The 14,798-nt window shown below is 36.5% G+C and overlaps 1 protein-coding gene across 6 annotated transcripts in view; it reads right to left on the bottom strand.

Moving 5' to 3' along the window:
• Window positions 1-14,798, bottom strand: part of rbfox3a (RNA binding fox-1 homolog 3a) — a 350,843-nt gene that overhangs the window by 232,050 nt on the left and 103,995 nt on the right. The window lies entirely within an intron of this gene.

Raw genomic sequence — 14,798 nt, 5'->3', positions numbered from 1 at the left:
CCTGTTCGCCACATGGGACTCGTACAGTGCATGCAAAAAGCACCTGTACATTAAAATAAAGCTCATTGATGCTCCAGCCATTGATGCTTTGGTAAATGCTTCAAATTTTACTAAGCGCTATGATATTTTAAGTAAAAGCGTAGGTTTTTCCTTTTTTTTCCCTTGTTCCTTTTTTTTATACTGTACCAAAAGATAAAGTAAGACGTTTATTGTTATTCAAACTCAACACTAGACTGAAAAAAAAAATTAACTGAAGAATAGTATAAGGGAAGTTAACTGGCTTGGAGGATCTTTACAAGCTTGTTAGCTGAAGTGGTGATGCTGTTATTCTGTTCAGGACATTCTTTACCAAATATTAATCGATAACTGTTTGGGATGCTGAACAGTTAAAGCTTTAAAATATAGCATGCATTATTTATTTATATTTTTATATTTAATATATTTTAATACATGTTAACAATATTTCTGGATCTGATTATAGTACATCTCTTTCTTCAGAACGCTTTACTCTATTATCCTTTCTCCAGGACAAACTCAGTAGATTGTACAGCGTTGTGTTGAAGGGCAATAATCTTGCCGCTCCGGCATTCTCTAAGTACGACTTTCTATTATTTTCACCCAGTTATTTTATTTACTTCTCTGTCCTTTGCAAAATCAAAGAAGTTTCAGGCTCCTCAGGTCTCCATTGATGTCTGTGAAGTGGGGTGATTTGAATCCCCTCACCACCCCATCTTTCCTGCTGTCCTCCAAGGGATACAGAAAGCAGTGCAGGCAGGCGAGGAGACGAGTTCTGAGGAGCATGTGAACATCAATGAAAAGATGCGGTTTGAAGGGAGGGGGACATACTCCAGAGAGAGAATAGGGGAAAGAAGGAGTGCACAGGGGGTTTATTAGAGCAGCTACCATGTCCTCCACACAGGACAAACACTTCCGCTCATTTAAATGAGCACTGTATTGTCTACAGAGAGAAAAATTAGTTAACTAACTGATTCCAGTTTCTCATGAATACATTTTAAAGGAAACAAATTGTAAAGTATTATATTTATAGTAATTTTTGACCATGGTACGTATTTATAACAGTTTTATTACTTAAGTCTAGTCCTTTATTGCCTCTTCTATACATCAAAAGAGCTTTAAAAAGTATCACAAATCATGAGAACAAACAGAACTTTTTAGTGTCTATGGAAACTTTCTTTTTCTTTTTTCTAAAAAGAGCTAATGTCACTACCTGGATACTTCATTAAGCCCCTTTTCCTGTTTTGTACAGACGAGTACAATTCACAACACTAGCAGTTTCTTTAGGCGACACATCCCTATGCTAATGAGCCTAAGTCTAGTGTTGACGCTGCAGGATATTTTAGCAAACACTTAACCCTTCAAGGAAAAACACCACAATCCATCAAAAAAACCTATTTCAAATGCCAATTGGGGGAAAAACAAGTGAGGAAAAAAAACACTCTCAATATCCTCTCATTACAAATTAGATGTTTAAACCACTCTCATATTCAGTACCATGCACTCAGCTCACAGAATAGTATAGAACAGCGAGGAGTAACATTTCTTCTTTTAAGTGACTTGGTTAATGAAGTCAGAAAAAGCAAACTACAGTAGAATAGACTTACAGGAAAGTCAGATGAACTTCAGATTTGAATAATCGTATAATTTTACACAAGAGATTTATGTGGCTTTTAGACACTTATTATGACATATTGTTGTGTTTATGTGTAATGGGATTTTTTTATATGATTGATTTTTATTAACAAATGATTTTTATGAATCATTTATATTCACATTTGACATGCTTTTTCCCCACGTCTTTTTCATGATTTATTTATTGTATTTTTTACATATATTTTTCACCTAATTCATTTATTTTTACATTAGTTTTTCAGACTTTATTTTCACATGTGATTTCTTGACTTATTCATTTTCAGTTTTTTTCCGGATGGTTCAATTACTTCACATACTTATTCAAATACTTTATTTTTACCCTACTCTACATTTTTATTTAACATGCCCGTGACTTCATGTGAAATTTAACTGCACATTCATAAGCGACATTTAAAAAATTTACAATGCCATCTGTTAACTAATATTTTTGCGTTACCGTGAAGTGCACGGAATGACGATTGTGTTTAAAACTCAAAGCATTTTAGCCAATATTCATTTAGCTGTTTTTTTTTTTGTTTGTTTTTTTTATAAACATATACAGTATAGGCTTCAGGATTGTGCATTGTAAATGTGTAAAATGACATTTTTGTTCATTTTAACCAACTTTTTCCAAACACGACTGAGCGAACAATTTAAAACTGATTTACAAAGGCAAAGAAATAAGTCCACACAATCACGAGTTTCTATGGTTGTTTTCGGTTGTTTCTATGACCAAAAAATAATATTAATAATAATTATTATATGGTAAAGTTTTACTGAAATGGTAAAACTTATCCTTTATAAAAGTGATGATAACTTTTGTTCCACCTAACATATCTGAAAACCCAAAAACACAGTTTGAAATCTGAAGCCTTCCTGTTAAGACACACCAGCAAGGCTTCTATATAAGCACATATACATGTACACATATCGTCATAACCTGTGCTTGAGTTGCTGGCATGTATTTGTGCCACTTGGGCTTTGTTTTCAATTGCATGCTCATTAGCGCCTATTAAAAAATGTACAGAATATAAATATCTGTCGAGTTTTGAGATGAACAAACAACTTTTTCAAGGTCAATTTCTTTATGATACAACGGTGTTTTCCATCAAAATTTAAAATTAGCATATTTACTCTTCCCGTAGGCAAATTGAAATAAAACAAAGCCTATATGTTACCTTAAACTTGGTCAAAAATACACCCAATACACCCTATTAAAATCTGTTAATGCATGCACAAACAAACAGACAAACAGACAGACAAAAAAACATCTTGATGAGTTCTATTACTCACCTTACCCCTCCCCCCCCCCAATTTTTTTGCAAATAAATTCAATTTATAGACACAAACTTTACAGTTTTGTTGTATGTATAGAAATATTTTGAAAAAAACTCCACATGATCACATAGTTCACATGGGCAATTTCAGGGAATTTTATGTTGAAATGCAAATTTACAGGTTCTTCACATAACTACACATCATTCCCATTATTACTTAAAAATTACATGAAAATAATCACCTAGATCACATTAGAACGCATGTGAATTTCCAGAAGGGATGATATCACATGGACTGGTCAAAAGACAGCCAGATGCTAACATTCAACAAATAAATTAACACTTAAACAAATGCAGATGTGATGATCTCCACTCTCAGAACTGTGGACGCTAAATTAATAATAATAAATAAATAAATTGTACAAAATAACAATTTAAAACTGACAGAATCAGTAAAGCCTCTGTCATTGAGAAATCCAGTGCAGTAGGAGAAGGAGACTTACCCTGAAAGGATCCCCAGTACTCCTTTTCACTAGCAGCAAAAACCTGCACTGATTTACTTTGAGTTGGTGTGGACAGAGAATGAGCACTTATCTCTCCTAGGAGACTCTGTGTAGTCTACAGTACTGTACAAACATGCAAAAATCTGCAGTCTGCTCTTTTTGCATTTTTTTTTTTGTTCTTTAGAGAACTCTTGTAACGAAACGCATGCTGTTGGCAAAATAGCCACCTAGAGATGGGTGTGAAGAGGAGGCAATAAGAAGCACCTCAAGAGGACAAAGTGCTTAGGTGATAAAGACTTAAAGACGTTGCAATGTGTTTCAGTTAAACCCCAAGTCAAACTCAACCAAGAAGAGCTATAACGTGTTCAATTACACGTCAGCAGTGAAGGTCACATATCATTGTTTTTTGTAACGCACTGTACAAAGATGGATGGGTCTGCTGATAATGTTTAACTATCTAATCTCACAGGGGGAACAGCAAGTGCGAGATTAAGGAGCTCCTCTCCTTGGAAGCCCTTGACGAAGTGAAGCCCCTTATTATTAGCCATTGGCGCTGGTGTCTCTCAAGCATTAACTCCTCTTATGCAGTCTGCAGCGAGAAATCCCTACAAAAAAAGAATGTGTAGTCTTGGAGCGATGAAAGGAATGAATAAAGGCGGGTCGCTGCTCTAAGGGTCATAGTGCCTGTTAATTTGTGTGTTTCATGTAAAAGTTCCCATTGTGACTGAAACACACTCTCAGGGTCTTTCAAAAAAAGGTGTGGAATGCCAGACAGAAGACTTGCTTTACAAGTCACTTAAAGTTATACATGACTAGATCATGCTGTCCATAAGGATGATATGAAAGCTTTGCTAGTAAGGACACATGCTTCAGCATGGGAAACAGATGGAGTGAAAACTGAGTTTTTCACTGTAATTAGGCTGATCATGTTCAGAAAAAAGGCTGAATTTGTGCTTGGTACCACATTTTATACTTGTGTTACATGAGTTTGTATTGTGTTGTCTTTTTTTGCTTTGCACTCTGCAACCTGTGTTAGATGTGCTCTTCACTGTTAGGTGTTCCATTAGGTCTTCAATGTCATTAGGAATGAAGATCACAAGCATTTTTGGGAAGCTGTCTGTGGCTTGATGACTTCAGTGAATCTATTGCTCCTGCTTATTTCACCTTTCACTTCATTAATATATACAGTAGACTAATCAGCCACCATGCAACCCACAATAGGAATACTAAGAGTATGACATTGTTTTGCTTCTGTCTTGCTTTATCTGTAACTAGTTGGGCAGGGCATTTTCTCTAGTGACTCAATCTCGAGCGTATGACCTTGGTCTTGATTGAAACTTTGTAAAAAAAAAAAAAAAAAAAAAAGGGGTGTTTTTCAAAAAAGAAATAAAGGAATAAAGCTTGTTTTGCCTTGTGTTGTTGTTTTGCATGCACAGCATTTGACAAGAAGTAATTCCTTCTGACATGGCTATGCTTGGGCTGAAAAACAGTAATATAAGCGGGTGGGATTTTTAAAAGCAGATGTAAAAAACCAGGCATGCTTTATTTAGCTGATCAACCATATCTGGGAAAAAAGGAGAACAAACTTTTATGATAACGTTGCATGTGTGCTAATGACTGAAGTCAAACATGGATGAGGTTTATAAATAAATTAATGGATCTCAAGTTCTTAAATCAAAACCTAGGTTTGATGTGTACTGTATGTTCAGTCATACTTCAATTGTATTTATTAGTTTAGGTTTTGGCATTGGGAGGGAATGTACAGTACGTGCAGCACAGTCATGTAGGATTTTAATATCAGCAAACTTAAAAAGTCATAACAATTGACCAAAAAAAATATGATAAAAAAACTACTCAAACCTACTACTGCAAAGATATTAGCGGAATCCCTCAACCTGAAATAATAATATTATTATTAGAAAAGTAACTTTAAAACTAGTTGTAAAGCCACTTAAAGAAATAAAATAAATAAAATTGTAACATATTTTAAGATACATATTAGAAACTATGAAAATTAAAAATACTGATTGAGTATCTCTGATTGACTCCTAAAATAAATAATAAATATTGTGCATCATGTCTAGGTTCCACGGCACATCTATGCACTTTCTGAATTTCTTTGATTGTGCATACTTTATTAAATACTGAGCCTGAAATCCTGCTCTCTTCTTTTGCCTGCTCTCTCTCTCTCTCTCTCTCTCTCTCTCTCTCTCACACACACACACACACACACACACACACACACACACACACACACACACACACACATCTATCTTTGTTTCTAATGTTCTTTGTATTTTTCTGCTCAAAGAGTAGTAGCTGTTCTTTGTTACTACAGAACCTAGTTACAGTACTTACAGCAGCTTTGCTTTTCCTGCTTGGAGCAAAGTTGAAAACTCTTGTTATGATGTAAGGGTAAAGGCCCAGGGGAGCAAAAAATCTCAAGCCCACTGTGTTTTGGTCTTTATTCTGACTCAGGCCTCACTTTCATTTCACTTTCATATGTTACTTTGCCTCAACCTTCCCCAAAATTGGTCCTGACTTGATCAGTTTGGTCCTGGATTATAGCCTTTATACTGTAACTAACAGTGTACTGTATTAGTTGTTTTTCCTTTTGTATGGTTATGGTTTCCTTTCATTTATTAGTTTCTACTATTATTTGACTCTGACCTGCTTCATTAATTTGTCCCTTGTTGATATGATTTCAAATGTCCATGAAGTTAAGAAAACTGTCACATAAATAATAAAAAATAACAATTGATTATTATTATTATTATTGTTGTTGTTTTTGTTGTTGTTGTTGTTGTGTTGACAACCATTTAAACATAGTATGCCAGATCTTATACAGTTTGATGGCTTATTGCGAACACTAACATTATCACAACAAAATATAATATAAAATGTATGAGAAATTGTTTAGTAGTAATTGTGTGTTGACATCCACACACATAGGCCACCTGCTTCTCATTTCAGCAACCACACAGAAAATTTTAGATTCAACCGTCAAAGCCCTACCGGACTGTGACTGGGAAAAGTCAGGTATATCAAAGAGAACTGATGCCAATATATACTTTAGTTAAAAAAACTGAAGAAATAAGTCTCTCAGGTTCAATATTTCTATGAGCCATTCATCTACATTTTTACATCTTGAATATAAAATTTACAAATACAATAACATGAAGAACTAAATTTCCAGTTAAGATCAGTATTTAAATGCAGTATTTAAATGCAGGTCAATGTTAAATATCAATGTTACCTCTGAGTTCCTGTTGTACTGCCAATGACTGAAATATTTTCACAAAATAAAACCATCCTCCATTTGTAACCTCCTGTTCCAGACTTAAATAACCTCATGTTTCCCAAAGGCATTTCAAGCTATTTATTCCAACAACAGAAAATACTCCTATATTTATTCTTCTACTTTATACACTGCATTGTTGAATGGTCAAATTTGACTGGTCAGAAGGTGTGCATTATTTTTACTGTATACAGTATAACAGCATGGCTTACAAAGTGATTCCAGCTGTGTACGTGAATGATAAGTTAATATTAATGAACTTCTCCAAATATGTGTTTTGTTTCCATAGTAAACACACAATCTAAGACTGAATGGATTTTAAAATTTTACCATGAAAAGAATCTCTGTTATAAGTACTTTTTTAAGAAAGTTTTTCAGTTAAGGAAAGTTTTCAGGACATTGGTTTACCATTTCCAGTTTCTCTGGCCACAACATGAAATATATCTATCGAAAATGTAACATTTACATTTTACATCAATAAATGACAGCTATTATACAACAATAAAAATCTTCATTGTGGCAGCAGAAACACATTATTTTCTTTTTACATACTTACATACAATGATATCTCATGTTAAAGTTTCATAAAAATTGACATCTTATGCTTTTGAGTAGTTTTGTCCTAATATCTGAAGTTTAAATCATTGTAATGTCTCAGTTTTACCTTTCATGCATAGTTAATTCCATTTAAGTGTCCCATTATGCACGCATGGAAGTGGAATCTACAGTATGTACTGACCAGAAGTATGCCCAATTCTGCTACAATAAGTGGTGATACTGTATGCCCTCTTTCAGCATAACAGTATTAGACATTTTGGCCTGGTTGACCTATTATTAAAACACACACCTCAACTCTTGACAAACTAGCTAGTGGCGAGTAGCTATAGCTTATGGTTATGGTACCATATTGTTATCAGCTTTTTCCTTCATTTTTAGTTAGCAAACAAGAGAGCAAACGTGGTAATGGTGGGATGGGACACTACTGTCTCTCCCCTGTCAATCAGAGCAACATTAACCAATTGCAAAGATCTTTGAACTTATCGATACGGATGAGGGCACTTAACGTTTTTCGTCCAAGTGTAATCAATCGTGTGCCTGTGAAGTAACATGGGAAACAATTAAAAAGATGCAGTGGTGAACTGCACATGACTTGGAAGAATGTTTTTGTTGGCAATAATTAGCTCAGGATGTATACCTTATAGTATTCCTTCTCAAAATAGGCTTTGGATTAATTATAACCCAGACCAGGATGAAGTGGTTACTTTAGATTTGAATAAATTACATGATAATCGCTACTGTATATTATATGTCATAAACAGAAAGGCTTGTAAATGACAAATGAGGAGCAACATATGCATCGAAAGGATTTAGCATTTTTCAGTGGCCAGTACTCGGTGTATGGTGTAGCGGTGTACAGCGAAGGTCAGAAGAACTGTGAATTATTTCACACTTATTCCACAGACAGGAGTGACTCATATAATAGAGATAGTGTTATTCTCTGGTGTGGCTGGACATTTCCAAATGTAACTGATCTTTAAAATTGGCCCATCTGGAATCTATTCGCTGCCAGTCAGGGGTCAGGCTATTATAATAATCCACTGTATAGTATTACTAGATCCATCTGACACCGTGCAGAATTATGACAGAGGTGACAGGGAGAGGATATGGAATCGTTTCAACAAATTCTTTCCCCTACTGTTTAAATTCATATAATTCATAGAACGGAAGCTTGCTAACTCGAATATTATCTTTAAGCCCAGGTCTCCAACACACCGCATGATGCCTTCAAAGCTTATACCTCTAAAGGGTGTGCCTCTGGAAATACCTTGTTGCTTCAGACTGACTTGGAATAAGTAAACTGCAAATGTTCAGCAAAGCCATTTCATCCAGCTTAAAAAATAGAACCCAAAAACAAACCAAGACTGTGCAAAGTCATTTTACTGACCTTCATATATAAGTGAACTCATTTTTAGAGTCTGGAAATAAGCTTCAACAAGATGTAACCATTTTACATTGACCTGTGTTTCAAAGGCACAATGTCAAAGGAAGGGGAATAAAAAAGGAGCAGGGGGGTGGGGGGAGGGAGGGGGGGGGGGCAATTTCACATGTAATATTTACCCTCTTTTGCTAGGAAATTTGGCAACACATGTATGTGTGATTATGGGTGTGTGTGTGGGTACGTATGTGCAAGTGAGCAGTGTGAAGAAGCACATGGCAGCCCCTTTCACAGCAGGGAGCCCTGCGGGTCCCGAGGCAGAGCGTGAGGGTTGAGATAAAAGAGTCGAGGTGGAGGAAATTTCAAAGCCTCCCCTGCAGACATGCTCCAGCTTTGTGCATTTTAATGCTAAGATATTCAAATCTCATAGTCTTCCATTCTTAACCTTCCTTTCTTCATCAGTCCTTGCAGGGCATTTCTGTCTACAGCTAATGCCATGCCATGTCCACAAAGAGAAGACTAATTTAGGAAAGTACCAGTCTCTGTCATGACAACGGACCAGGATGTTTTTTTATTTTTTTAATTTATTTTATATTTGTCAGTGGATGTGACGGGAAATTAAACCTATTAAAATAAGAGACAGATTGAGGTTAGGAGGTGAACATGTTATACAAATGTGGTAGCTCTGTGCTAAAGGCTTTGAGCTACAGATCAGAAGGTTGAGAGTTCAAATTCTAGCCACCAGTGATGGATTCTTGATCAAGGTCATTAACCCTCAACTGTTTAATTATATCCTGCCTCAACTGTTAGCTGCTTCGGATAAAAGCAAGAGCCAAATTAATCGATGTAATATTCCCATCAAACCATTCAGGCAGGAACAGAAATCAACTGCATTAAGTTCTTAGTCTTCAGCAAACATTATTAAAGAAAACCCCTGTTATAATATGAGCATTTTTATATACAAACAATAAAATCTCTGCCTAAAGTGGAAGTTCATACTAGATAATTCTTAGATTATGCAACTACCTAAATGAAAGTGGATTGGGCCAGTAATTAAACAGTATCTAGTGTGATCTATGCTGACTTTTGTTCTGTTCAGGCTGCGAACAGCTCATTAAATTGTGGTTTCGCAGTCTGTCTAAGCTTTTGGTTCAAATGACAAAGTAAGGGTTTCAAACCCTCTTGCGACATAATTAGGGTTTATTTCAAATTGGGTGCTTGAGTTATGCTTTTTCTAGTGATAAACAGGTGATACAGCCTTATATGTGTAAATTGATGCATATATTATAAATAATAGTGTAAGCCTTTGGCTGCAGTATTAGCTCGCTCATATGTTGAGAGCCGGGCTGGGAGCCGGATTAGTGATCAGTGGACAGGCAGAGTTCGTGTGGCGCATGGCACCGTATCTCTTTGATCAAAGCTTTCTGAGCAACGATTTGACATGATTCATAAGCAGCGCAACATCATGGTGCAGTGGACAAGCACTTCAAATTGAACCTTTAAGCTGTGGAGTTCACAGGGGAATGCAGGAAGGGAGAGGAAACAGAAGCCTAAATAGCCAAGAATATGCAAAAAAAAAAAAGACTTCTTTTAACGTCTAAAGCCCTAGGCCTTATGCGTCATACTACAGTACCTTCACATTAAAATATCCTTCGACATGTAAAGGCAAACTACTGTATAAGCACTGTGTAACAACACAAACTCCTTACTCCTAACAGCAAGCTGACATGTGACCTAACACTGAGGTGAGAGTATCTCACAGACATGCATAAATACCTGGACACTGAGGAACAGCTAAATCTCTTCATGCATGAATACAAGTGCTCAAAACTGAACTGGCTTTAAATTCAATCTGACAGGTCTTTCACATGTTTAAAGACCAGTGGTTGAATATAGCTGTCACTCTCAAGTGATTAATCATTTAGCTGCTCCAGACAAAGAACCAGTACATCAACTCTTGCTCGACCTTGTTACTGTGTCTGCTCTGACCTCCAGAAATGTATGGCAAAGATTATATCACACAAGAGGAATAATCGCAAATGGATTCTGCTGCACAAAATTCACTACATTCTCAAGGAACAAGGGAGTAGGAGGCATATTTTTATTACTCTTTTTTTTATCTTGCCTGCAAGTTGGAACAAAGATGTGATCTTTATCGTTATGAAATAGCGTTCTGCATATGCTGCCAGAGAGCTCTGAGTACCAGTGATAGATAGTTAGAGGGACAAGTCAGCTGTTGAGTACTGCTGAAGGTGTTTAACACATCCCCTCTGCTGGGGCACTGACAGTAGGTTCAACTGTCTACAGTAATGGGCCAAAAGGGAGCAAAGGGAGCAAAGGGAGCAGGAGCTACCATGATGACATACAGTAGCTGATCGAGGGTCTGCAGCTCCACGAGGTTGTCCCAATGGCATCATGAGATGCACAGCCAGCAGACAAGATGGTTATCACTACACTGTCCAAAAGCTGCTGCTGTCCAATAAATTCTCTAAATTGAATTTAAAAGGCTTTCGAATTTCATTAGAAACTTGGTAGATGTCCTTGCAATGAACTAGGGACCAGTGTCCTGTTTAATTAAAATTCAACCTGAAAAAAAAGGGTGCTTCGATCAAATCAAACTTTAATTACTAAAGATAACCCTAAAGCTACTTTAAAAATCACTGTAAAATGAAAGAACGAAATATATCCTGTTCTTAATTTATCTTTAACTGAATACATGACCTATGTAGAAAAGTGCTTGCCTCAAACACTTTAAGCACAGTGAAGAACAAGCAAGAAAAAATCTGAAGAACATATATATTCCAAAAATCATCAATTATATGGATTTCAGATAAAGAAACTTTGATGGGGTTCAAAGGTCACAACATCACAGGAAAATATCACATCGCCACTGCTTAATGTGGCTTTGCACAAGCTAGTGCCAAAGGTCTGACTTGTCAGAGGTGCCTGCAAAATCAAATTCCCTCAGCCTTTTGGTTCACTCGAGCTGGGGCTAAATAATTGATGGGGCCAGTGAGTGGTGGCAGTGGCAGCGACAGTGATTTGATTTGGGAGCCAGTCTGAATGGGTTCAGGATCCTTACAGACACCCAGCGGAGGGCCAGAGAGAAATGTCAATCGCACCTCATCTACAGGCCGAGGCTTCACTGCTACACAGAGAGAGTAGCAATCACCAGGCAATCTGCAGCTAGTTCACCATCCACATTTAATGAGACACACACACATACAACAGATACGAAGAAAGACTGAAAAAGCACCCAGCTGCTGCTCTCACAAGTGTCAACTCCATCCCCCACAGTGGTCCATAAGAACTCACAGAGAAAAAAAACTCTGGATACCACCAGAATCGTAGTCTCTATTCAGGAGTAGACTAATTTGTTTTGTCTATGCAGAGAGGAAAAAACAGGCACTCAACAATTTCATCATAATTATGCACTAGTTGTAAATAACAGATTAAAGCCACAAGTCTTTTTGGGCGAATAATTTACCTAATTAAGAGAACCATAGCATTGTTACATTGATCAGATTATTCAGGAATTATCAGATTGTCATTGTGAAATTAAACAGTAAAAAACAGACACAAGACGAAGATCTTGTAATCCAGAGCATGGACCATATCACCTCACTGACCCTATCACTGTGACCTCGCAGATGCCATGTTTCCTTATACATGCATTAACCTGATCATTTCTGCAGAAAGTAAGAATATACAGTATATCACAGAAAGGCATAAGAATATACAGTATATCCAAGACATTGTGGCAAACCAACATGGGCTCCTTCATTTCTTTGACATCCACAGAGTTCTGAAAAGACTCAACAAAACAAAAAATAAATTATGATGTTGGGAAAAGGGAGCTGCTAGCAGTAAAAAAAAATTAGCACTGGAAAAATGGAAACGTTGACTGGAGGGAGCTGAAGAATTCTTTGTAGTGTAAATGGACCACAAGAACCTTACAACAGCAAAGTAACTCAGTAGAATCCTAATGGGCTCTCTTGTTTACTGGAAATAATTTCACCTACATTGGAAAAGTTCTAAAAATTGTCCAAGCACATACCATACAGTGCTGACAATAACAACTTTTCCAAATATTTTCTATATATAATCTCCAGTCTTCAAGATGCTCTTGCCATCTGTGCTCATACCTTCATTGCCACTGGTCACCAACTCCTTGCCATGAAATACTGCTCAGAGCCCATTCTAGAAGGGCATATAAAAATGCTGTGTGTGCACCTACAGTAGGCTTCACCTACGGTTTCACACACTCTTCCAGTTGGCACATTTCTGTCCTTACCAGTCCAGTAATGCCCAGGGTTCCATACTGCTGTCAGAATGTCAGTTTCAACAATTGGTCCAATACTTCAAGAGATTCTGTCATGACAGTGTGCCAGAAAGAGTTACAATTAGGGCTCCCCAGGGGCATAGTAGAAAAGTTTTCAGCCAATCATCAGAAGATTGTGAGTTCAAATCCCCATGCTTACACAGCCACCTGTGACTGAGCGTCAAAGAGCAATATTGACCATGGCCTTTGGATATGAGGGATGGAAAAACTCTTACACTTCTATGCTGTTTTAGTGCAATTCTACTTTTCTGGTTTAAAAACACTAAAATAATTGTCTGCTTTCATGAAAAGTTTGTTAGCACAGTAACTTTCATTGTATGTATAATAGTTTAAGACTTGGTAAATTATTACAAGTCGCCATGGTTCTTCCTCGTTTGTTTCTAATTGTTTTAACAGACTAAAAACAGTTTTAAGGACCAAAAACTATCAAATCTATATGAGACTGAAGTTACAACAGATTGACGGAACATACAAATCAAATACAACACAAAGCAGCACTGGCAAACCGACATAAAATAAATAAAGAGAAGAAGTGTATTGATCTTTTACCAAGTGAAGTTAGAGTTCTTGACTCTCATGCCCAGAGAAATACAAAGCACTTCGAGTAATTCAGAGGAACAATGAACAGGGCTTGAAGCAAAAAACATGACCAAAGTAGCTACTGGCATTTTTCCTGATTAAACCTCTGCCATGTGATTGCTGAACCCTTGGGATCTTTTAGTGAGAGACCGCCTCAGGTTTGGTCTGTACATTTTGACCAGTGGCTTGCATTCAATTGTCTGCAGCAGCAATGTGACTATAGTGCAAAGAGAATTCCGGCACTCTAACACTGCTGCCCATCGTGAGTGGCCTTAGGTCAGAGCTCTAGGATTCAAAAACCACCTGCTCAGTTTTCATTCCGCTGGAGAAAACATTTTCTCTCACTGGCCAAGCAAGACAATCATGACCAGATGACGAGCAGTGACTAGCAGGTTTGAGGAACAATTTTGATGTTTTGCTTGCTGGCATAAACAAACATAATAAGAATAAAAGAAAAAACTTATGGACAAAATAAATCACAAAAAATACACTAGAATCTCCAGTTAAAAGATAATGTTATGTCCATTATAATGTCCCACGTTTTAAAATAAACCTTGACTGTAATTAATTCATCACTGTGTGGATTTATCACCAGCAGGCTTAAGCTTTGACATGCAAATATTAGTTGCCATTTAGGAGATAAAGCTGTTTTGTCAGTGGGGCAGGATTTGTAGTTTCAAGGTGAACATAATTGAGAAAATATTAATTATTATATATTAAAATTCCTGATTAATTGTCTGTCTTGCCTGGAACCTTTAGTTTTATTATGGAATTTTTGGACATTTACAGATGTTTTAGAAATTTTTTTTTTTTTTTTTTTTTTTACATATTGTAGCATTCCATATGTACAAGGCATGGTTTGATGCCTCCATGAGAAAAGTATTTTTTTTTAAGAATATTTCTTAGGATGGAGTGCTGTTGCCAAGTACTAAAGATAATTTAGCAATTACTAAGGAGACAAAGTGTTGTTTAAGATGACATAAGATTATCAGATGTGTTTTTTTTTTTTTTTTTTTTGGCTGAAACTGCTTCTGTGACTGGATTTTAATGTGGGATTAGCCAGGTAGCTGCTCTCCCCTTTTTCCAGTACTGCAGAGTAATACTTATAGTTAAACGTCCCAATTGCTGTTACTACATATCTATTATCACAACTCATATAATGCCTGACGACCAATCAGAGTTTTTGACGGAGACATGCATAAACTAACTGTTG

Source organism: Clarias gariepinus, chromosome 14, assembly GCF_024256425.1.
Source record: "Clarias gariepinus isolate MV-2021 ecotype Netherlands chromosome 14, CGAR_prim_01v2, whole genome shotgun sequence".
Taxonomy (NCBI): domain Eukaryota; kingdom Metazoa; phylum Chordata; class Actinopteri; order Siluriformes; family Clariidae; genus Clarias; species Clarias gariepinus.
Note: the sequence above shows the minus strand (reverse complement) of the source record. Positions and strands in the feature narration are given on the sequence as shown.